We start from the raw sequence: 25,330 nt of genomic DNA, 5'->3' as shown, positions 1-25,330 counted from the left end.
CATGCATTTGTTAGGCCTTCCAAGAGTTACGTTGGTTTTTTAGTCAGTGCAAGGGTTGCTGCACCTGCAATTTGTGGCGAGATGAGAATGGAGTAGATTTTCTGAATTATGCGCGTGTAAGTCCTTACGCTGTATATTGGATACCAAACTGAGCGTGTTTTTTATGTCAGTCTATGGGTAAAACAAAATACGGCCAAAGGCAGAAATATACGCACGTAACTTGTATTCTACACCGTATATGTGATACCAAACACGCGCAAAATCTGGCGTCGCCGGCTTCTGCGGGCGACGCTGCATATCGGATGGGGCCCCTGATTGGTGTAGTAACTAATTTATTTATGTCCAAATTGGCCACAATTTAGATATGATAACCATATGAAAAAGCTTTTCTAACTGTAGGACTGTAGTCTGTTAAACAATGAAAAAATGAAATTATTTATTTTGTACACAGATGTTTTAAAATTCAGTAAATGTAACCTTATTAAGCATTACATGCTAACAAGGCCTATAAGACTAAAATATTTTTTTTTTAAATCCCTATGAGATTTTTTTCATTTAAAGGGAAAATAAAGCCAAAATTAAACTGTGATTTGAGCAGACAGAACATGTAAATGAAAAAAAAATGTTTTACTTCTTTTTTCTAATTTTCTTCATTCTATATGTATATGTATCCTTTGTTGAATAGCATGCCTTGGTAGGCTCAGAAGATACACTACTGGGTGTTGGTTGCTTATTGATAGCTGCCTCTTAATATTGGCTATTCTGATATGTTCAGCTAGCACCTAGTGGTACACTGATGCTCATGAATCAAAGGATAAAAAACAAAATGTAGCCGCACCAGGGTAGGAAGTACATAGAACTAATATTTTGATACAATATTGCTAAGAGGTGATATCTAGATAGTATAGACATATTTTTGCAGGTTTAATTAGCTTTAAGATAACACTGTGGTGTATATAAGAGGGATATGATCAAGGGTTAAATTTCAGAGCCTCCTTTTGGACGGCAACAGCTGTTTTTAAGAAGGCAATTGTGCAATGTTTAAATAATGCAGTATGACTAAGGGGTAACTCCCAAAACATTGTTGTAATTTTGTGTGACATAGCCTGGTAAAAATAAACCTTTGAAACTGCTAAAATTGACTGGTGCGGCTACATTTTGTGTTTTGTGCTACTATTGATGTTGGCAGACATTGGTAACCTGCACAGATATATTAGGTGAGAGTGTTGAACAGCTTTTTGGGATTTACTGCATAAATCAAAGGATACCAAGAGAATAAAGCAAATTTGATAAAAGACATACATTAAAAAATTGTTTAAAATGGTATGATCTATTTTAAGCATGAATGACAAAAAAATGGGCATCAAGTCCTTTTAAAACACTTAAAAATAGCCAAACAGATTTATGTCAAACTATTATTTTTTTTAGGTGATTTCCTATCACTACTGGATTATCAAATTTCTGCCAAATTTGCTATTACAATTTAGTGTTATAAGCATTTCATATATCAAGTTTATAAAAACCCCACATAGCTCTTGCTTAATGGATATTCAAAACTTTAAATCTGCCTCCACATACATTCACATGTGAAAACCTGCCCCAAAAGAGCTACAAAGCAGCTTATGCTACTAAGTACATGGGGCCTATAATACTCGAAAAAAGCCCCCAAAGATTTTGTGGGATTTATCTCCATGCTGGTGAGTTTTTGATTATTGAGCCCTTAGGGAGATGCAACCTTTCCAGTTCTGGTTGCAACGCCTGATAACAAATTAAGGGGGTGATCACAATCAAATTATTTTTCTACTGAAATCACAATAGATTTTAATGGGAAATTGCGTAGAAAATTCATTAGATATTCTTTTTCTAAAGGATTGTGATTGACCCCAGATATTTTAAAGGCACTATAAATTCATGCATATAAAAGATCCCTAGCTAAACATGTTCAAACATTTTTGTTTTTAAATGAAAATGTTAAGTTAAAGCTGCTTATTCCGATTTTGTAACTAACTGAATTTTACATTAATTTTTGATCATCCAGCAGTGTGCCTATAATAAAAGGTGCAGTCAATAGGGAAAACATTGGCTGTGGACCTTCGGTCCAGAGCACACCAGTTGACACAGAAGCAATGAGCACAAGGAGCTGGGTGAACTGACTGAGTAAACAAGGGGAGATAAACTTGTATTGGGGCACAAGATGGGAACATACTGGCAACTGGGAAACTGCATATTTTGGACACATGTTACAAAACATATTCCCTCCAAATTTCTATAGCCAGTTCCATCGTCAGCGGTGGCGTAACCCTCCAACATAATGGCCGGGCCCTATATGCACACCAACTATGATATACATGATTTTTCCACCACAACTTTGCTCAGCCCCACCCCCAGCTTCACGCGTTCCTGCCCACGGCACTCCTTGACCCTGTCCATGGTATGCCTAGTCCGTATTGCATTTGCATTCGCTTTGAGAATCTTGGAAGTGTCCCCACTAATAGTTTATTAACCACAGATGTTAATTAGCTTTAAGCTGTGATATTGTTGTCTCAAAACTGGACCCCACAGAATCATGCAGAATTCAGGCAGCTCATGTGGTTCAGCTGATCAGGATGAAACAGAGATGTGATTGTAATCTGCACATTCAGCAAGTCTAAAGTTAAATGTTCACTCAGTTTTTAGTAAGTGCTTGTGTGTGTATACAGTGGGGTAAAAAAGTATTTAGTCAGCCACCAATTGTGCAAGTTCTCCCACTTAAGAAGATGAGAGAGGCCTGTAATTTTCATCATAGGTATACCTCAACTATGAGAGACAAAATGTGGAAACAAATCCAGACAATCACATTGTCTGATTTGGAAAGAATTAATTTGCAAATTATGGTGGAAAATAAGTATTTGGTCACTATCAAAAGTTCATCTCAATACTTTGTTATATATCCTTTGTTGGCAATGACAGAGGTCAAACATTTTCTGTAAGTCCTCACAAGGTTCTCATACACTGTTGCTGGTATGTTGGCCCATTCCTGCATGCAGATCTCCTCTAGAGCAGTGATGCTTTGGGGCTGCCGCTGGGCAACTCAGACGTTCAACTCCCTCCAAAGGTTTTCTATGGGGTTGAGATCTGGAGATTGGCTAGGCCACTCCAGGACCTTGAAATGCTTCTTACGAAGCCACTCCTTCATTGCCCAGGTGGTGTGTTTGGGATTATTCTCATGCTGAAAGACCCAACCACCTTTCATCTTCAATGCCCTTGCTGATGGAAGGAGGTTTGCACTCAAAATCTCACAATACATGGCCCCATTCATTCTTTCATGTACACGGATCAGTCATCCTGTTCCCTTTGCAGAGAAACAGCCTCAAAGCATGATGTTGGCACCCCTATGCTTCACAGTAGGTATGGTGTTCTTTGGTTGCAACAACGAGTTGTGTTTCTACCAAACAGTTCTACTTTGGTTTCATCTGACAATATGACATTCTCCCAATCTGCTTCTGGATCATCCAAATGCTCTCTAGCATACTTCAGATGGGCCCGGACATGTACTGGCTTAAGCAGGGGGACACGTCTGGCACTGAAGGATCTGAGTCCCTGGCGGCGTAGTGTGTTACTGATGGTAGCCTTAGTTACATTGGTCCCAGCTCTCTGCAGGTCATTCACTAGGTCCCCCCATGTGGTTCTGGGATGTTTGCTCACCGTTCTTATGATCATTTTGACCCCATGGGGTGAGATCTTGTATGGAGCCCCAGATTGAGGGAAATTATCAGTGGTCTTGTATGTCTTCCATTTTCTAATTATTGCTCCCACAGTTGATTTCTTCACATCAAGCTGCTTGCCTATTGCAGATTCAGTCTTCCCAGCCTGGAGCAGGTCTACAATTTTGTTTCTGGTGTCCTTCGACAGCTCTTTGGTCTTCACCATAGTGGAGTTTGGAGTGTGACTGTTTGAGGTTGTGGACAGGTATCTTTTATACTGATAACATGTTCAAACAGGTGCCATTAATACAGGTAATGAGTGGAGGAGAGAGGAGCCTCTTAAAGAAGAAGATACAGGTCTGTGAGAGCCAGAAATCTTGCTTGTTTGTAGGTGAACAAATACTTATTTTCCACCATAATATGCAAATAAATTCTTTCCAAATCAGACATGTGATTGTCTGGATTTGTTTCCACATTTTGTCTCTCATAGTTGAGGTATACCTATGATAAAAATTGCAGGCCTCTCTCATCTTCTTAAGTGGGAGAACTTGCACAATTGGTGTCTGACTAAATATTTTTTTGCCCCACTGTATGTGTATGTATCTGTGTGTGTGTGTATATATATATATATATATATATATATATATATATATATATATATATATATATATATGTGTGTGTGTGTGTGTGTGTGTGTGTGTTTATGCATATGTATGATTGTGTGATGTGATTGTATATTTATGTATGCATGTTTATGTGTGTGTGTGTGTGAATGAAAGACAGAATCTTTGTATAAATATATGATTGTGTGTATACTTAAAGGGACATTAAACACTAAATACATTTTAGGCTAGATTATAAGGGGGTGCTATCGTTTGTGTGTGAGTAATACCAAGTTTTCATGCCTTTTTGCACACAAGTTAAATATATTCCCTTACCCTTTGATACGGGGAAGAGTTTTGAGTCAATATGGATAAATCAGGGTAACCCCAATAGTATAGTCACTTCTGAACTCACTATAGCATAGTACTTACTGGATATAGCACAATGTAACGCCTAGATTTAGAGTTCTGCGTTAGCCGTCAAAACCAGCGTTAGGGGCTCCTAACGCTGGTTTTGGGCTACCGCTGGTATTTAGAGTCAGTCAGGAAAGGGTCTAATGCTCACTTTGCAGCCGCGACTTTTCCATACCGCAGATCCCCCTACGCCATTTGTGTATCCTATCTTTTCAATGGGATCTATCTAACGCCAGTATTTAGAGTCTTGGCTGAAGTGAGCGTTAAAAATCTAATGACAAGAATCCAGCCGCAGAGAAAAGCCAGGAGTTAAGAGTTTTCTTGGCTAACGCAGGTTCATAAAGCTCTTAACTACTGTGCTCTAAAGTACACTAACATCCATAAACTACCTATGTACCCATAAACCGAGGCCCCCCCACATCACCGCCACTCTCTTAAAAAATTTTTAACCCCTAATCTGCCGACCGTACACCGCCGCAACCTACATTATGCCAATGTACCCCTAATCTGCTGCCCCTAACACCGCCGACCCAAATATTACATTTATTAACCCCTAATCTGCCGCCCCCAATGTCGCCGCCACCTACCTACACTTATTAACCCCTAATCTGCCGACCCGACCTCACCGCTACTCTAATAAATGTATTAACCCCTAAAGCTAAATCTAACCCTAACCCTAACACACCCCTAAGTTAAATATAATTTTTATCTAACAAAATAAATTATTTCTTATTAAATAAATTATTCCTATTTAAAACTAAATACTTACCTATATATATTGTAGCTATTTTAGGATTAACATTTATTTTACAGGCAACTTTGTATTTATTTTAACCAGGTACAATAGCTATTAAATAGTTAATAACTATTTAATAGCTACCTAGTTAAAATAATTACAAAATTACCTGTAAAATAAATCCTAAACTAAGTTACAATTAAACCTAACACTACACTATCAATAAATTAATTACATACAAATACCTACAAATAAATACAATTAAACCTAACACTACACTATCAATAAATTAATTACATACAAATACCTACAAATAAATACAATTAAATAAACTAACTAAAGTACAAAAAATAAAAAAAGAACTAAGTTACAAAAAATAAAAAAATAATTTACAAACATTATAAAAATATTACAACAATTTTAAGCTAATTACACCTACTCTAAGCCCCCTAATAAAATAACAAAGCTGATCGGAACAGCCAATAGAATGCAAGCTCAATCTGATTGGCTGATTGGTTTAGCCAATCGGATTGAACTTGAATCTGATTCCATCAGCCAATCAGAATTTTCCTACCTTAATTCCGATTGGCTGATAGAATCCTATCAGCCAATCGGAATTCGAGGGACGCCATCTTGCATGACATCCCTTAAAGGAACCGTCATTCGTCGGGAAGTCGTCGGCCAGGATGGATGTTCCGCTTCGGCGGGATGAAGATGGAGCCGGAAGAAAGAAGATTGAAGATGCCGCTTGATAGAAGACTTCAGCCGGATGATGGACCTCTTCAGCCCCCGCTTGGATCAAGACTTCAGCCGGATGATGGACCTCTTCAGCCCCCGCTTGGGCTTGGATGAAGACTTCGGACCCTCTTCTGGACGGATCGGTGATAACCGGCGTGATGAAGACAAGGTAGGGAGATCTTCAGGGGCTTAGTGTTAGGTTTATTTAAGGGGGGTTTGGGTTAGATTAGGGGTATGTGGGTGGTGGGTTGTAATGTTGGGGGGGGTATTGTATGGGTTTTTTTTTACAGGCAAAAGAGCAGAATTCTTTGGGGCATGCCCCGCAAAAGGCCCTTTTAAGGGCTGGTAAGGTAAAAGAGCTTTTCAATTTTTATTTTAGAATAGTGTAGGGCATTTTTTATTTTGGGGGGCTTTGTTATTTTATTAGGGGGCTTAGAGTAAGTGTAATTAGCTTAAAATTGTTGTAATATTTTTATAATGTTTGTAAATTATTTTTTTATTTTTTGTAACTTAGTTCTTTTTTATTTTTTGTACTTTAGTTAGTTTATTTAATTGTAGATAATTGTAGGTATTTTATTTAATTAATTTATTGATAGTGTAGTGTTAGGTTTAATTGTAACTTAGGTTAGGATTTATTTTACAGGTAATTTTGTAATTATTTTAACTAGGTAGCTATTAAATAGTTATTAACTATTTAATAGCCATTGTACCTGGTTAAAATAAATACAAAGTTGCCTGTAAAATAAATATTAATCCTTAAATAGCTACAATATAATTATTATTTATATTGTAGCTATATTAGGGTTTATTTTTACAGGTAACTATTTAGCTTTAAATAGGAATAATTTATTTACTAAGAAATAATTTATTTCGTTAGATAAAAATTATATTTAACTTAGGGGGGTGTTAGGGTAAGGGTTAGACTTAGCTTTAGGGGTTAATATATTTATTAGAGTAGCGGTGAGGTCCGGTCGGCAGATTAGGGGTTAATACTTGAAGTTAGGTGTCGGTGATATTAGGGAGGACAGATTAGGGGTTAATACTATTTATTATAGGGTTTTTGAGGTGGGAGTGAGGCGGATTAGGGGTTAATAACTTTATTATAATAGCGGTGAGGTCCGGTCAGCAGATTAAGGGTTAATAAGTGTAGGTAGGTGGCGGCGACATTTGGGGCGGCAGATTAGGGGTTAATAAATATAATATAGGGGTCGGCGGTGTTAGGGGCAGCAGATTAGGGGTACATAGGGATAACGTAGGTTGTGGCGGTGTACGGAGCGGCAGATTAGGGGTTAATAATAATATGCAGGGGTCAGCGATAGCGGGGTCGGCAGATTAGGGGTTAATAAGTGTAAGGCTAGGGGTGTTTAGACTCGGGGTACATGTTAGGGTGTTAGGTGCAGACTTAGGAAGTGTTTCCCCATAGGAAACAATGGGGCTGAGTTAGGAGCTGAACGCTGCTTTTTTGCAGGTGTTAGGTTTTTTTTTCAGCTCAAACGGCCCCATTGTTTCTTATGGGGGAATCATGCATGAGCACGTTTTTTAAGCCGGCCTCGTCCGTAAGCACTGCTGGTATTGAGAATTGCAGTGGTGGTAAATTATGCTATACGCTCCGTTTTTGGAGCCTAACGCAGCCCTTCTGTGAACTCTAAATACCAGTGGTATTTAAAAGGTGCAGGGGAAAAAAAGCACGCATAGCTAACGCACCCCTTTGGCCGCAGAACTCTAAATCTAGGCGTAAGTGTGCAGGAGAGGGATCTTCCTGCTGCTAAAGGTAATGTACTGAATTCTTCAGATCCTATTTTGGAATGTTTTTCCCATATTGCTGTGTTTTTGTATAGCACCCTTATGAAGCATTCCTCCCTCCTAGGGAAATGTGGCACATGTTGTCTTTTTGGTCTGGATTGCTAATATTTGATGTGGGACAAACCTACTGATGAAAAATCTTAGTAAATATGAGTAAAATTTTTTTAAAAAAGGATCCCCACAAATAAAAAAACAACAACCCTTAAAGGACAGTAGAAAAAAAAACAAAGCTTCCGTCTGTTAGATGCCTTTATAAAGAGTAATTTGTGGTCCAATACAGCTAACACTTCTTACATGTCCAATCAGAACTACTTGCAATGGGACATTTTATACCTGACAATTGATTCCTCCTTGGCCTTCACAAATATATGTTCTTAATTTCCTTGTGCAAAGTCAATACCGCTATTTTAAACTTTTCAGTTCATTCACAATTACTTGTAATTAACCTACCTAAAGCCATGCTTCCTTAACAGTAAAATGTGTCCTATATACAAATAACCTTCCCTGTTGTTGGCGCTTAAATCATACACAGAACACAAACAATCTATTATAATTCTTTATTTTTTTTATCTCTTCTAATTTTCAGATTTTTACGCCCCTTTTTCTATAAGCTTTTTCTTAATATGACAAAAACATGAAAAAGTTAGCTAATTTGGCTTATTTTATTATTACAGTCTGTTGGGCTTACTTCAGTTCCTGATACTTTGCAATAGTGAGACCTCTTAAATATATATCCTCGACAGGATAAATAAAAATATTTATATTTTTTTAGCTCATACTAATATACACAATCACCATTAAACTTGCTAAAGTAACATAGTAGATGAGGTTAAAAAAAGACAGAAGTCCATCGAGTTCAACCTATACAAATCCTAATATAATTTAAATAAAAGCTCCACTTGAGCTTAAATTAATCCTATTAAAAAAGTTGAAGCATTTAACACAAGCAATCATATCCCTGAATTCAGTTTCTAACCAGAAATGTATCCAAACCATTTTAAATGTATCTAAGGTATTGGCATTTAATACCTCCTTAAGTAATGAGTTCCACAATTTGATTGCTCTTACAGTGAAAACAAATTTAAGTTGCTGGAGATTAAATCTCCTTTTCCTCCGGCCTTCACTTCAAACATGCATTGTTATATTTTAGATTAGTTTAACTGTTTAAATCTATCCAACCCAAACATTTGAATTAAAATGACTCATCTGTAAATGTGTGTCCAATTCTATTTCTGCACATATATTGTTTGGTTAATGATTTTTATAGTACAATTGTAAGAAGAATAAAAATTGTTCCATAGAAGACCCACCTCCCTATCATGGGCATCTACAGAAAAACTTTTGAGGGGAAGGGCAAACAAATCAAGTGCTCCAAACAAAACTTTCAGTGGCAGCATATGCTTAGAAAAGAGTTGTGTGTTGTACACAAGCTGCACATCATTTAAACAGTCAATCAAATAGGTGTTTATACTTGGATATAATGACCAAAAATCCTGAAGGGAGTATTTTCCCCTCCCCCTCCATACACATGTCTCCTTTCAAAATTCATTAAGATTGGTGCAGTAGTTTTTGCAGTAGTCAGGGGTGAAACTACAGGGGGTGCAGAGGTCGCAATTGCCCAGCTGGGGAGGGGGTAAACAGTGTCACTATACAATACCACTATATACAACACATGTCTCCTTTCAAAATTCATTAAGATTGGTGCAGTAGTTTTTGCAGTAGTCAGGGGTGAAACTACAGGGGGTGCAGAGGTCGCAATTGCCCAGCTGGGGAGGGGGTAAACAGTGTCACTATACAATACCACTATATACAGTACGGGGGGCTGAACTATGTCACAGACTACTGTGGTCACTTTATAAAGTACTTTATAAATTACTGGGGCGGGTATGGTCAGGCCAGCCATCTTACCAGTAGATTACAGACTGTGTCACTGACTCACTATATACAGTACTGGTGGGTTAAATAGTGTCACTATATACAGTAATAGGGGGTCAGACCTTCTCACAGACTGTGGGCACAGGGTACCTCCTTTTGCAGACATGTAATCTGATTCACATTTTTTTTTTCTGTGTTAAATGTTTTTTAAAAAAGATATGTATCAAATTCACTTTTTTGGGGGGTGGGGGGCCCTTCTTAGGTTCTTGCACCTGGGCCCTGTGGTTTCTAGTTACACCTCTGGCAGTATTCTTCTCTAAATATTCTTCTATCTCCATAATGCAAAAAGCCATTTCTCACTGCTGAGAACTGGACTTAGAAGCTACTTGAACATTGTTATTGTTTAAAAAGATAGATAATCTCTTTATTACCAATTCCCCAGTTTGCATAACCAACATGGTTATATTAACATATTTTTTACCTCTGTGATTACTTTGTATCTAAGCCTCTGCCGATTGCCCCTTATCTTAGTTCTTTGACAGACATGCATTTTAGCCAATTAATGCTGACTCATAAATAACTCCATGGGAGTGAGCACAATCTTATCTATGTGCCACACATGATCTAGCACTGTCTAACTGAAAAACTGTCACAATGCAGTGAGATAAGAGAGGGCCTTTAATGGCTTAGAAATCTGTTTATGAGTCTTTATGAGGTTTAGCTTTCAACAAAGAATAACAAGAAAACAAAGCAAGTTTAATGATAATAGTAAGTTGGAAAATTGTTTGAAATTGCATGCCCTCTCCCTTTAACTTCAGTTTGCCAGATTTTTCATTGATTAGCAATCTAAACAAAACATAACTGCCAAACTGTATTCACAGTCATTCATCCATGCATCAAAAGAATATGCATACATGATTTAACATAAAAAGCTGAAACACAAGCAAAAGTTGCAATAAACTGTCTGAAAAAAAGAGGCCATAAACATAGCCATATGCAGGATTTAACAACATATCACATGTACTGTTTCCCTTTGCATTGCTTTTCTGGGGGTATTGCTTCATGTGTGTTAACATAACATTTGCATAAAGTAGTATTTCTAAATTCATTAGTGTGATGTTTAAAGTAAGGAAAACAGATTTTTCTGTAATAACCAGATGTGTATAGGAAAGGTTGATATATAATTAGAAACATGCTAAGATAGGTTATCGAGAGCTAAATAAAAAAAAAGTCTTTAAACAAACGTAAAGATAAATTATGTAAAAACGGGTTATGGATTGGGTTACTATTGATGAGGGGTCACACTGTAGAATATCTAGTGAATCAATGAAGTGCAAAGTCATTTGGACAATAAAGACTCAAATCAATCTAAACTTTAAAAAAAATGGACTACAAAGGTCTTTAAACATATTGAAATATATCCCTCCATTAGGATTAGGATATTTGTGTAATAGTTGTATTGATTTTTAGAGTTATATTAATAAGTACAAGAGCAATATTTATATCTACCAGTCTTCTATTATATTCCTTATTTTTAAAATATTTTTATTTTCCTTTTTATCAATTGATTTTCTATAAAATGCTAGGGTTTTTAACTGTTAACATTAGATAGCTTATAAATCATGTGAGCTATACTGGTTCCTTCCTATGACTAAGTAAGATACAGTTGGTATCATTTGGAAATGTACCACAATATTAAAACATTTTCTACATTATGATTTTATCAGAATAACAACCTTTGCACATATAAAGATGTAAATTGTGCTTTTTTTGGTTAACTTATTCTTTAGCATGTAAAATTGTAAGAGAAATGATGATAACCCACCTACAGAAATTTCTAGGTTTAGCATATAAATTACATTAACATATAATCATCACATAACCTTATCATGTAGTACCATATTTTAACTTTTGCTTATCTAACAATTGTCTTGTCAATGCAAACTTGTTTTTATCTGAAAAATATGAAGGTATTTTAACAAACGAGCATTCTCATCTATATCATTAGGAACAATGTGTCTGATACTATATTTAACCTTTCAGCAACATCTCTATAATTTCAAATTTCTTCTTCGAAATTAGCACTTTTTGACTGATTTTTGCAATGTTGTCAGAGATCAGTGGGTGGTAAAATAGTATATTTTGACACATTTTCTCTGGAACCATTTTGTTTTTCTTTTTATCAAATGGAACATCAAAATAGATATCTTAAAATCAGCAGATTTTCACTTTAGGCCTCATGGACAGAAGTTAAAGGTGCAATATACTAAAAAATGGTTTTCTTCATAATGTTTTTCCAGTGACTTGTTATACCAGCTGTGGAGTATTAAAGATGAAGAAATGTTTTTTTTTTATATTTAGAATATATGCTTGGTTATCTTATCTGTGTCTCTCTATACACAAAGGTCAATACTTAGGTATTTAAATTTTCATTATGGGTGGTGGGTTCAATAAGCAAAACTAACTATTTCATTAAAGAGAAGTAAAGGAGCTATGTCCAATACATTTAGGGCTAGATTACAAGTAGAGCGCTAATTAATCGCTCACCCATAAATTGGAAAATTTGCACGTTTATGGTCACAAAATAAATAACCAGCCATTACAAGTGGTTAGTTTTTGCTCCCGTGAACAATTGGCTACATTTAGCCACCAATCAGCAAGCGCTGCCCAGGTGCTGAACCAAAATGGGCCTGCTCCTATGCTTACATTCCTGATTTTTCATATAAAGATAGCAAGAGAACAAAAATAATAATAATAGGAGTAAATTAGAAAGTTGCTTAAAATAGCACGCTCTATCTGAATCATGAAATTAAAAAAAATATGGGTTTGTGTCCCTTTAATATCCCTTCAAATAAATCATTAAAAGGCCACCTCTTTTTTTATTCAGAGAGAGCATGCAGTTTAAAAAAAAACAAAAAAAAAACTTTCCAGTATTCTTCCATTATACTTCCATTGTCAAAACCTGTAGCTTCTTTTTATATGCACACTTTCTGAGGCTCTAGCTCTTACTGAGCATATGCAAACGTGCTTGTTATTTACATATATGAATTTTGTGATTGGCTAATGGCTGTAACATGAAAAATTTGGTTAACTTTGATATTTGCCACAAAATATTCTAATGCTCATTTAAAAGTCAAAGTAATTGCTATTGACTTTTTTTTATTGTGTATTTTTCATTTATTCAATTATTCTGTATTTAGTAGCCCTTTAAGTAGTCTCTTTTTGAATCTTGATAATGGTCAATATATTTCTGTTGTCAATATTTTGCTACGTCTCACTTTACCATCAGAACATGCATAGGGCTAGATTATGAGTTGAGCGCTATTTCACGTTTCCACTCACTTATTAACTTCTCTAGACTGATTCTTTTGTGCAGGTTGTGCTTGTATTACAAGTTGAAAAGAAAAAGTTTGTGAGCATGCAGAGAGTTTTATCCCATAGACTTCAATGGAGTGGAAAAAAAAAACTAAAAACCATACTACTGTGCTAACCCGATTGCGTTTAATAAAGTGCGCTAACCTGACATGAAAATGTGAATAATTTTCAAATGTTCTTCCCATGGAAGAAAAGGTTCTATTTTATTTTGTATATATAGCTGATGTTTTTTTACCTATATATATATAGATGATTATATAGAGGTATAGAAATATACAGATACATAGGAATATCTTTTTAAATACTTAGAGCCTTTTCCCCTATGTTAAATAAAAAGCGAACCACCAAATATCACCACTAATTTAAATTAAAATACTTTTTTTGTGATTTTGTAGACAAAAAGCACAAGTCCATATTAAATTATTTCTTCAATTCTTATCCCAAAGGTATCCTCAAATGGAAGAAAATATAGATCTCATAGTATAACACTGTATGTGAAGATATCACTCAAAAGGAATCAATGGATTACTCACATCTTCCAGAGCTATAATTCAGCTCTGAGATATAGGATTGTTACAATAAACCCATTGGCAAAATACAAGATGAGATGCTTTCAATAATGTATTAAAATCTAATAAAAAGTAGTAGATTAACATAAAAAGGTTATAAGATCACACAGGTTATAGCCCACAAAAAAAGGGAACAGTCAGTTCATGGACATGTTTTTATATAGTCTAAATTGAGTCACTGTCTTAAAGGGACAGTCTACACCAAAATGTATCTTATTTAAAAAGATAGATAATCCCTTTATTACCCATTCCCCAGTTTTGCATAACCAACACAGTTATATTAATATACTTTTTACCTCTGTGATTACCTTGTATCTAAGACTTTGCAGACAGCCTCCTTACCTAAGTGCCTTTGATAGACAAGCAGTGTAGTCAATCAGTGAAGACTCCTAAATAACTTCACGGGAGTGAGCACAATGTTATCTATATGACACATGTGAACTAGCACAGTCTAACTGTGAAAAACTTTCAAAATGCTCTGAGCTAGGAGGCGGTTTTCAACTGTTTAGAAATCAGTTTGAGCCTAGCTAGGTTTAGCTTTTCAAAAATACCACCAAGGGAACAAAGCAAATTTGATGATAAAAGTAAATAGGAAAGTTGTTTAAAATTGCATGCCCTATCTGAATCATGAAAGTTTAGTTTTGACTTTACTGTCCCTTTAAATCCCCTTTGGTCCTTATATCAGATCCTCACCCTTCTCTGTGACCAACCTTCAATATCTCTGATGTACGTTTTACTGCTTGTCGTTGTTCAAGGAGTATGATCCTTGAAAAACGACGATGCAGTTTTTAAAATACATTTTTGTCAGTGTTATTATGTGTAACTGTACTGTTAAATGTATTCTTAATTTGCGTTTTGTGCAACTTTTTTGTCTCGTGAAATAGTTAACCAGAGCTCTAACCCGACGTGAGATAAATTCGATTATGCTCAAGCAACTGCATCTACTTTCAACTCGTAATACATGTGACAGAACTAGCAGAGAAATATCCCATATTGCTTGCTCGCTAGCCTATAATTGGTATTTCATATAAGACAGATTTGGATTGTGGCTACTAATGGAGTTAATGAAAATAGTAACTGAATTCTACAATCATCAGTTAATATCATTACAAAATATTGGGACCGATTTATCAAGTTATGTATGGAGCTTGATGCCCCTTCAGAAGGTTATGAAGCAGCGGTCTGAGGACGCGGACAGAAATCAATCGGGTTGATTAACATCCCCCTGCTAGCGACCGATTGGAGAGAGAAAGAGAGAGAAAGAGAAAGAAAGAAAGAAAGAAAGAAAGAAAGAGAGAGAGAGAGGAAAAAGAGAAAGAGAAAGAGAAAAAGAGAGAGAAAGAGAGATATCCCTTCTTAGCCCTTACAAATATTTTTTTATCAATATTACAATTTTATTTTTTATTAAAAAGTACATAAATGAGTGTAATACTTTATTTTAATATGATTTTGATGGGCTAAATATTTCTAGAACATAAATGTAAACATGTGAGACATTATATTCTAAATATTTCCAACCCACAGTTTATGGTTCCACTTTCCTCTTCGGTTAACATTCTAAAAATATAATTTGAAATAACTGATTTTGCTTATTGAAACAGGCACATGTACTTAAAATTTCAATACCACAGAATTGGCTATAGAAATGTTATGTAAACAAGGAAGCAGTATATATCAACTTCCCAGTGTAGCTGGAAGAGAAAAAGTCTAGTTAAAATCATGTTTCTGCCAACTGTTTTAATATAATGAAATCTCTCCATTTAAAGAGACACTAAACACATATTTCATGCACTGCCTTCTAATTATGGGTGCTGCCATTATCGAACCTAGGTTACACAGCAAATATCTACAGGAGAGTTGCTGCACCTGTGCAAACAGGTCAGCTCAGCACCAGAATGTAGTGAGAGACAGATTTCAGAATGACTGCACGCATGACTAAAAGGAGGCAGGGAATAACCTCAATACTATGCAGGGCAGATACTTTATATAATTAAACATGACACTTAGATATAACAAATATTAATCTAATACAGTGATATTCTTGTACCTAACAATGTATTCAAGGTATCGAGGGCATGTAATATTTGTACAACCTTGGTGTATGGCTCTTGCCAGTATGTGGGTTCCCCATCTCGATCATAAGTCAAGACTCTTGATTAGTGCCTATATCTTTGACTTTGTCTTTGGTCTCTTTGTGGCAACTATTGATTTTCTTTAAAATTAGATTTTCTCCCCATTCTTTTTGGAATGGGTCTTATAGCTAGAGGCCTATGTCTTCCCATAGTATTTACATCTGTGTCAGGAGATCCAGGCATGAAGCTGAGGCTTTCAGGAGGGCTGGAAGGTTCAGGCTGAGCACCAGGTGCTTTCCACCACTCTTGATCTGAGCCTGGATTGTCCCAGGTTCTGCAATATCCAACTAGTATTGAACTAGTTAATTTGCCTATATAATATTTGCTGAGTGTTGCTGAGTGTGTTAACAGCATTAAAACTGAAATTCAAAGCTGTGATTAACTTAGCAGTGCTTTAGCTCTAAATTTGTAGCAAGGCTGCTACAAATGCAAAGCAGGCTAATGAGACCACAACTAATATAATCTCTTATGGGAGGAAAAGGTATGGCACAGAATATCCTCCAAGAGATATATATTAGGTAAGAAAAACAAAGAAAAATTTAACAGCTGTTTGTATATTTAAATAAATGATAAATAGGGTAATTGTTAGAGGAAAATTCCTGAGAGCTGCACAGAATGTAATGAGCAGAAGTTTACAAACAGTAACAGAGATTGAGCTTCCAGACAACTATATCAAAATAGTTTTACAAGTCTTACCGGTCCCAGATAGATGAGTGATAGTAGAGCTGAGAGAAAGCAGGGTGCATGGCCAAACACTGCTTAATTTGTGGAAGTGAAATCCTGAGGAGTCAGCTGGAGAAAATTAGTGTGATGCCAGACAGCAGGCTGCAATCCAGATACAGGTTCAGGAGTAAAGAAATCTGCTCAGTATTACAGGTGAGTTAATCCCACAAGAACAAACAGAGTATAGTATTAGCCACAACAAAAGCGTGAAACTAAAGGCTAATTATAAGAGACCAGGGAAATCCCCTAGGCATCCTGCAAATAATCAAGCAATGACTGAAAGGATATTCTTGGTTTAAAGGGATAGTCAAGTCCAAAAAAAACTTTCATTTTTCAAATAGGGCATGTAATTTTAAACAACTTTCCATTTTACTTTTATCAACAATTTTGCTTTGTTCTCTTGGTATTCTAGTTGAAAGCAAACCTAGGGAGGCACATATGATAATTTCTAAGCCCTTGAAGGCCGCCTCTATTTTATTTACTTTTCACAGCAGGGGAGAGCATGCTCATGTAGGCCATATAGATAGCATTGTGATCACACCCGTGGCTAGTGGCAGACACTGCACTAATTGGCTAAAATGCCATTATATGCAAAATAACTAAAAGTCATGTGATTAGGGGCGGTCAGAAGATGCTTAGATACAAGTTAGTCACAGAAGTAAAAAGTATATTAATATAACAGTGTTCGTTTTACAAAACTGGGGAATGGGTAATAAAGGGATTATCTATCTTTTTAAACAACAAAAATTCTGGTGTTGACTGTCCCTTTAAGTAGGCAATATAGGAAGAGTTTGATTTAAAGGCACAGATGCATATAGCAATATGACAGAATCCTCCCCTGAAAGAATACTCTCCGAGTATTCACGACTTTGGTTTAAGAGGGTATTGTGTATGAAAAGCCCAAATTAATCGGGGTGTATGTAAATCTGTAGAAAAAAAAACAAAGAGTCTTTCTTGGGACCGTAACCCTTCCAATAAGGGGCAGTCTAGTCAAAATTAAATTTTCATGATTCAGATAGGGCATGTAATTTTAAACAACTTTCCAATTTACTTCTATTATCTTGATATGCAGTTGGTAACCCTTTCAATGGTATGAAGTGGGCCATCTTGGTTAAATGGTCCACTACCACCATTATGGTGTTATGACCATGAGAATCAGGTAATTCAACAATAAAATCAAGTGACACTGATGACCATGGAGCATCTGGTATAGATAATGGTCTTAATAGCCCCGCTGGTTTAGAATGTTCTATCTTTGTCCTGGCACAGACTTCACATGTTCGTATATAATTGTATATTGATTTTTTTAAGACTTGGCCACCAATATGATCTTGATATCAATGTTATGGTTCTTTGTATCCTAAATGGCCAGCCAATGGGGAGTCATGATACTGTTTGACAATTCCGGGTTGTAGTGATGGTGGTATGTATAACTTATCAGTATAATAGTACAATCCTGAAGGATTTCGATGTAGACCAAGATGTGATAAGGTTGTGTCTTCCTGTAAAGCTTGTAAGAATTTATCTTGTGATGTGGTCATCACACCAATTATTTTTTCTTCAGGTATAATCATTGTGGGGACAACTTCTTTATTTGAGATTCATGTATCCTAGAAGTGAATCTGCCTTAATGTTCTTTTGGACTGGTCTGTATGTAATTATAAAATCAAATCTGTCAAAAAAGAGCGACCACCTGACTTGTCTTGCGGACAAAGTTTTGTTTTTCCTCAAGTATTCGAGATTTTTATGATCAATATAAATGGTGAATGGATAGGTGGTGCCTTCTAAAAGATGTCTCCATGTTTCTAGTGCTGATTTAATCGCTAAGAGTTCCTTGTCCCCTACTGAATAGTTACTTTCAGCAGCTGTTAATGTTCTTGAATAGTAGGATACAGGATGTAAGATTGATTTTACATCAGTTCGTTGGGAGAGAATAACACCTAAACCTGTGTCGGATGCATCGACTTCGAGAACAAAATGCTTTTTATGATCCGGTAGCTGTAAAATTGGTGCAGTTGCGAAATTTGTCTTATGTAAGTTGAAAGTCTCTTCAGCAGCAGTTGTCCAATGAAATTTTCTTTGTTTGCCTGTGAGACTAGTCAAGGGTTTCACCAAAGAGGAGTAATTAAATACAAATCTTCTATAAAAGTTTGTGAAACCCTATTACACAGATATCCATTAGATTCCTGAAAATGTCATTGATAAATGCCTGAAAAGTTGATGGGGCATTACACAACCCAAATGGCATTACCAAATACTCATATAGGCCATATCTGGTCCTAAATACTGTTTTCCATTCATGTCTTCTTGGACTCTAATAAGGTTATAAGCGCCTTTTAAATCAAGTTTTGTGTATATTTTTGCATTTGATAAACGTTCTAGTAATTCTGTTATTAGAGGTAGAGGATATCTATTTTTAAAAGTTATAGCATTTAAGGCCCTATAGTCTTTTATGGGTCTTAAGGTTTTATCCTTATTCCTCACAAAAAACATACCTGCGGCAGCCGGTGAGGTCAAAGGTCTTATGAAACCTTTCCTAAAAGGTTCTCATCTACAGGGAGTGCAGAATTATTAGGCAAGTTGTATTTTTGAGGATTAATTTTATTATTGAACAACAACCATGTTCTCAATGAACCCAAAAAACTCATTAATATCAAAGCTGAATAGTTTTGGAAGTAGTTTTTAGTTTGTTTTTAGTTATAGCTATTTTAGGGGGATATCTGTGTGTGCAGGTGACTATTACTGTGCATAATTATTAGGCGACTTAACAAAAAAACAAATATATACCCATTTCAATTATTTATTTTTACCAGTGAAACCAATATAACATCTCAACATTCACAAATATACATTTCTGACATTCAAAAACAAAACAAAAACAAATCAGTGACCAATATAGCCACCTTTCTTTGCAAGGACACTCAAAAGCCTGCCATCCATGGATTCTATCAGTGTTTTGATCTGTTCACCATCAACATTGCGTGCAGCAGCAACCACAGCCTCCCAGTCACTGTTCAGAGAGGTGTACTGTTTTCCCTCCATGTAAATCTCACATTTGATGATGGACCACAGGTTCTCAATGGGGTTCAGATCAGGTGAACAAGGAGGCCATGTCATTAGATTTTCTTCTTTTATACCCTTTCTTGCCAGCCACGCTGTGGAGTACTTGGACGCGTGTGATGGAGCATTGTCCTGCTTGAAAATCATGTTTTTCTTGAAGGATGCAGACTTCTTCCTGTACCACTGCTTGAAGAAGGTGTCTTCCAGAAACTGGCAGTAGGACTTGGAGTTGAGCTTGACTCCATCCTCAACCCGAAAAGGCCCCACAAGCTCATCTTTGATGATACCAGCCCAAACCAGTACTCCACCTCCACCTTGCTGGCGTCTGAGTCGGACTGGAGTTCTCTGCCCTTTACCAATCCAGCCACGGGCCCATCCATCTGGCCCATCAAGACTCACTCTCATTTCATCAGTCCATAAAACCTTAGAAAAATCAGTCTTGAGATATTTCTTGGCCCAGTCTTGACGTTTCAGCTTGTGTGTCTTGTTCAGTGGTGGTCGTCTTTCAGCCTTTCTTACCTTGGCCATGTCTCTGAGTATTGCACACCTTGTGCTTTTGGGCACTCCAGTGATGTTGCAGCTCTGAAATATGGCCAAACTGGTGGCAAGTGGCATCTTGGCAGCTGCACGCTTGACTTTTCTCAGTTCATGGGCAGTTATTTTGCGCCTTGGTTTTTCCACATGCTTCTTGTGACCCTGTTGACTATTTTGAATGAAACGCTTGATTGTTCAATGATCACGCTTCAGAAGCTTTGCAATTTTAAGAGTGCTGCATCCCTCTGCAAGATATCTCACTATTTTTTACTTTTCTGAGCCTGTCAAGTCCTTCTTTTGACCCATTTTGCCAAAGGAAAGGAAGTTGCCTAATAATTATGCACACCTGATAAAGGGTGTTGATGTTATTAGACCACACCCCTTCTCATTACAGAGATGCACATCACCTAATATGCTTAATTGGTAGTAGGCTTTCGAGCCTATACAGCTTGGAGTAAGACAACATGCATAAAGAGGATGATGTGGTCAAAATACTCATTTGCCTAATAATTCTGCACTCCCTGTAAGTACTCCTGCAGATGTTGTAATTCTGTCTGGGATAATGGATTAATCTAGCTGTAGGGAATCAGGGCCCCTGGTATAGCATCTATTGGACAGTCGTAAATTCTGTGGGGTGGAAGATTCTCAGCCTCTTTCAGATTAAAGACATCCGAAAATTCTTTATAATCAGAAGGATAAGGTTCAACAGTATTCATTATGGATAAATGAGTGAAACAAGTATTTAAACAATATGATGAAGGAAATGTGATTTGGTTTGAACACCAGTTAATGTGAGGATTATGTTTCACAAGCCAAGGGTATCCTAGTATGAGTGAGTGTATACATGAGGGAATGATATCAAAAGTTAAATACTCTTTATGACCTGTTGGAAAAGACACCAAAATGGGAATTGTATTATGTATTATGTGTTTAAATGTATATATTACCATGACTTTGTAATTACAGGTTGTTCTAGTCCTAATTTGCATACCTCTAGCTCATTGCATATTTTATCAACTTTATGTCTGCCATTATGTTAAGTTAGTTTTAGCAGCTCTGGCCCATATATCTGTCTATTTATTTAATGGTTTTATTTCACCCCTTGTACACCTCAGTCTCGGTCTTATCTCTGTAATATTTTGATGTTTTGTTTCTGCATGAATGACCCTTAGCTCAAATGTCCATAAATGCACCCTCCCACTCCTTTAAAACACTTTTGCTGGCCCATCATTAACCTAATATATCTCTCTCCTTCAGCTTGATCTGAAATATATCCTCTCCCAGAACTCACAGAAAATACAAAGAATTTTACACTCAGCTGTTTCAACTGCCCTCTGCTAACTTACAACAGGTAGCCTTCTGGAAAACAGTGGACAAACATCAATATTATAGATATACTGCTTTTATGTAACCCACATCCGGGTATAAATAACCGGTAACGAACACTGTTTGAAACTGTTACACTGCAGTTACACAGCAGTTATCTAACCTAGAACTTAGAAGTACTAGCGGTTGTGTACTTTGGTGCAATACCTCCTTTCTAACAATGTGGGTAACGCTATGTTACAAAATTTAAGATAGTCGAAATTCACAATTTAATATCTTAAAGATAATAGCGTAATAGTATGACAACGCAAATCTAGTTTAAAACGTATGTGGGTAACTGAACACTACAAATATCTAGCTTGTAAAGAGAAAAAATAATATCGTACAAGATATGAATTTAAGTTCAATACAGTGTAACAGCACTATATATGATATGTGGGTACACGCCTGGCTACTATACTGTAACTATTAACAGTGGACAAACATCAATATTATAGATATATGGCTCGTATGTAACCCACATCCGGGTATAACTAACCGGTAACGAACACTGTTTGAAACTGTTACACTGCAGTTACACAGCAGTTATCTAACCTAGAACTTAGAAGTACTAGCGGTTGTGTACTTTGGTGCAATACCTCCTTTCTAACAATGTGGGTAACGCTATGTTACAAAATTTAAGATAGTTGAAATTCACAATTTAATATCTTAAAGATAATAGCGTAATAGTATGACAATGCAAATCTAGTTTAAAACGTATGTGGGTAACTGAACACTACAAATATCTAGCTCGTAAAGAGAAAAAATAATATTGTACAAGATATGAATTTAAGTTCAATACAGTGTAACAGCACTATATATGATATGTGGGTACACGCCTGGCTACTATACTGTAACTATTAACAGTGGACAAATATCAATATTATAGATATACGGCTCATATGTAACCCACATCCGGGTATAACTAACCAATAACGAACACTGTTTGAAACTGACACAGCAATTAATTGGGCTCAAACAGCCAGTATAAATAATATCTCCCACTTAAGAGATAAGAGAAACACGCATTAGTACAAATCCTATAAGAACTTGCTTAAGAGATGGGAAAATAATTCTTATATTAATATTTTATTTAAAGCTGTTATTCTCTCTAATCGGAGAACATCCGGGCCACACACAAACATATGACGGCCACTCCACACACAGCACTATAACCAAAGGCAACTCTGTAATATATGTTAATTATATACAAAGTTACCATTAACAGTATATTTTGACCGCAATCATGGCAACCAGTTGTTAATAGACAAGTATCCTGAATACAAATGTGGAAGACATTGTATACATTTCAGTTATAATAAAGTTAATGTTATGATATGTGGGAAACAGCACCAGCTTATGCATACATATAGATAGCATTAAACGAGAGAGTCACGGATTCGTGTACTCAACAAGTGACTATTGTAGGCATATAGCGCATTTTGGCAGCGGTTAATGATTGCAAATATATGCATATATATGAATCAGCACCAAGTTATGCGTACATATAGATAGCATTTAGTGAGAGAATCACAGACTCTTGTGCTTAATAAGTGACTACTGTATGCATACAGCTCATCTTGGCAGCGGTTAATGATTGCATATATATATACCACATCCTTAGACACTATTTATACAGGATCTGCATGAGATTTAACCCAGAACAGGATCATATATATACTACCTATGCACATAGAACTCTACTATTTGAGGGACATGCATAGATAATAAGGTAGTGCACAGTTTTTATCTACCTAAAATATTTGATTCATAACCCTGTATTAAGAACTATAATCACCTCACAAGAAATGTATTAAGTGTCCTCAAGCCTGTATAACTAATATAAGGTGTATAACTAATACAAGACATATCAGGCGTCTTCAAGCCAGTCTAACTAATAATTTGTGATCGATTTGTAGTCACGACACATACTGAGATATGCAATATGGATAAATTCAACAGGGTACCTAACACTATTTGACTTGTGTGACCACTATAATAAATAACAGTTCCCGCATCAACACAGCAAGGGGTAATACGTAACCCAATAATTAACCAACAGTGTGGTCCTAATATAGGCAGACCACACAAGCAATACACCACCAGTTATAATACTTGAACCACTGAATTGATTCACAGGTCAAGTCTAGACAAATAAATAAGACTTCTATTCACTCAGTCAACGAGGAGTATTCCATGGTATTCACTTATAGGTGGAATTCTTAACCTGCCACAATTTTCCAAGAGGCACCCTCTAGTAGCATTAGTGCATAGGAGATCTCCATACTCCATAACTTCCATATATGTAGTGACACATTGTGAGACACATATTAAGGCATTTACATAGCATTTGTGTTCACTATATATAAAATTGATTAAGACAGCCTCACTTTGAGTCTTTTAAATCTATGTGTTGTTTGTATATTTGTTCACAGTTTTTATGAAAGTTCTAATAAAGGTTATATTTTAAATTCTTCTCACATCTAGTACCACTCCTTAGTCTCGGCGTAGAGTGCTAGATGTGCATACTTTTTGTGGTAAGTGTCTATACTTCCACTATTTGAATTTTGTTTCGATTTATGCACAGCACCAACTCACCCTCATTACTTCCAATTAAAAGTGTAGAAGATTTAGAAGTACACTTAGGAGGAATACTATAGTGGGGATCGCCTTAATAGTGCCATTGTTTAAAATTGTTTCTTTGTATCTACTAGTTAAATATTATTAACCCCTAATCAGCTGTCCCTAACATCGCTGCCACCTACCTACATTTATTAACCCCTAATCTGCCGCCCCCAACTTCGCTGCCACTATACTAAATTTATTAACCCCTAAACCTAAGTCTAACCCTAACCCTAACACCCCCTAACTTATATATAATTAAACTAAATCTAAATAAAACCTACTATCATTACCTAAATAATTCCTATTTAAAACTAAATACTTACCTATAAAATAAACCCTGAGCTAGCTACAATATAACTAATAGTTTCATTGTATCTATCTTAGGGTTTATTTTTATTTTACAGGCAAGTTTGTATTTATTTTAACTAGATAGAATAGTTAGTAAATAGTTATTAACTATTTACTAACTACCTAGCTAAAATAAATACAAATTTACCTGTAAAATAAAACCTAACATGAGTTACACTAACATTACACAACAATTAAATCAATTTCATAAATTAAATACAATTACCTAAATTACAAAAACAAACACTAAATTGCACAAAATAAAAAACAAATTATCATATATTTAAACTAATTATACCTAATCTAATATCCCTATCAAAATAAAAAAAGCCCACCCAAAATAAAAAAAAAACCCTAGCCTAAACTAAACTATCAATAGCCTTAAAAGGGCCTTTTGCGGGGCATTGCCCCAAAGAAATCAGCTCTTTTACCTTTAAAAAAAAATACAAACAACAGTAAAACCCACCACCCACACAACCAACCCCCCCAAATAAAATCCTAACTAAAAATACCTAAGCTCCCCATTGCCCTGAAAAGGGCATTTGGATGGGCATTGCCCTTAAAAGGGCATTTAGCTCTATTACTGCCCAAACCCTAACCTAAAAATAAAACCCACCCAATAAACACTTAAAAAAACACTAACACTAACCCCCGAAGATCCACTTACAGTTCTGAAGATCGGACATCCATCCTCAATGAAGCCAGGAGGTCTTCATCCAAGCGGCAAGAAGTCCTCAACAAAGCCAGG

This window comes from Bombina bombina, chromosome 3 (genome assembly GCF_027579735.1).
Source record: "Bombina bombina isolate aBomBom1 chromosome 3, aBomBom1.pri, whole genome shotgun sequence".
NCBI classification, from domain to species: domain Eukaryota; kingdom Metazoa; phylum Chordata; class Amphibia; order Anura; family Bombinatoridae; genus Bombina; species Bombina bombina.
Note: the sequence above shows the minus strand (reverse complement) of the source record.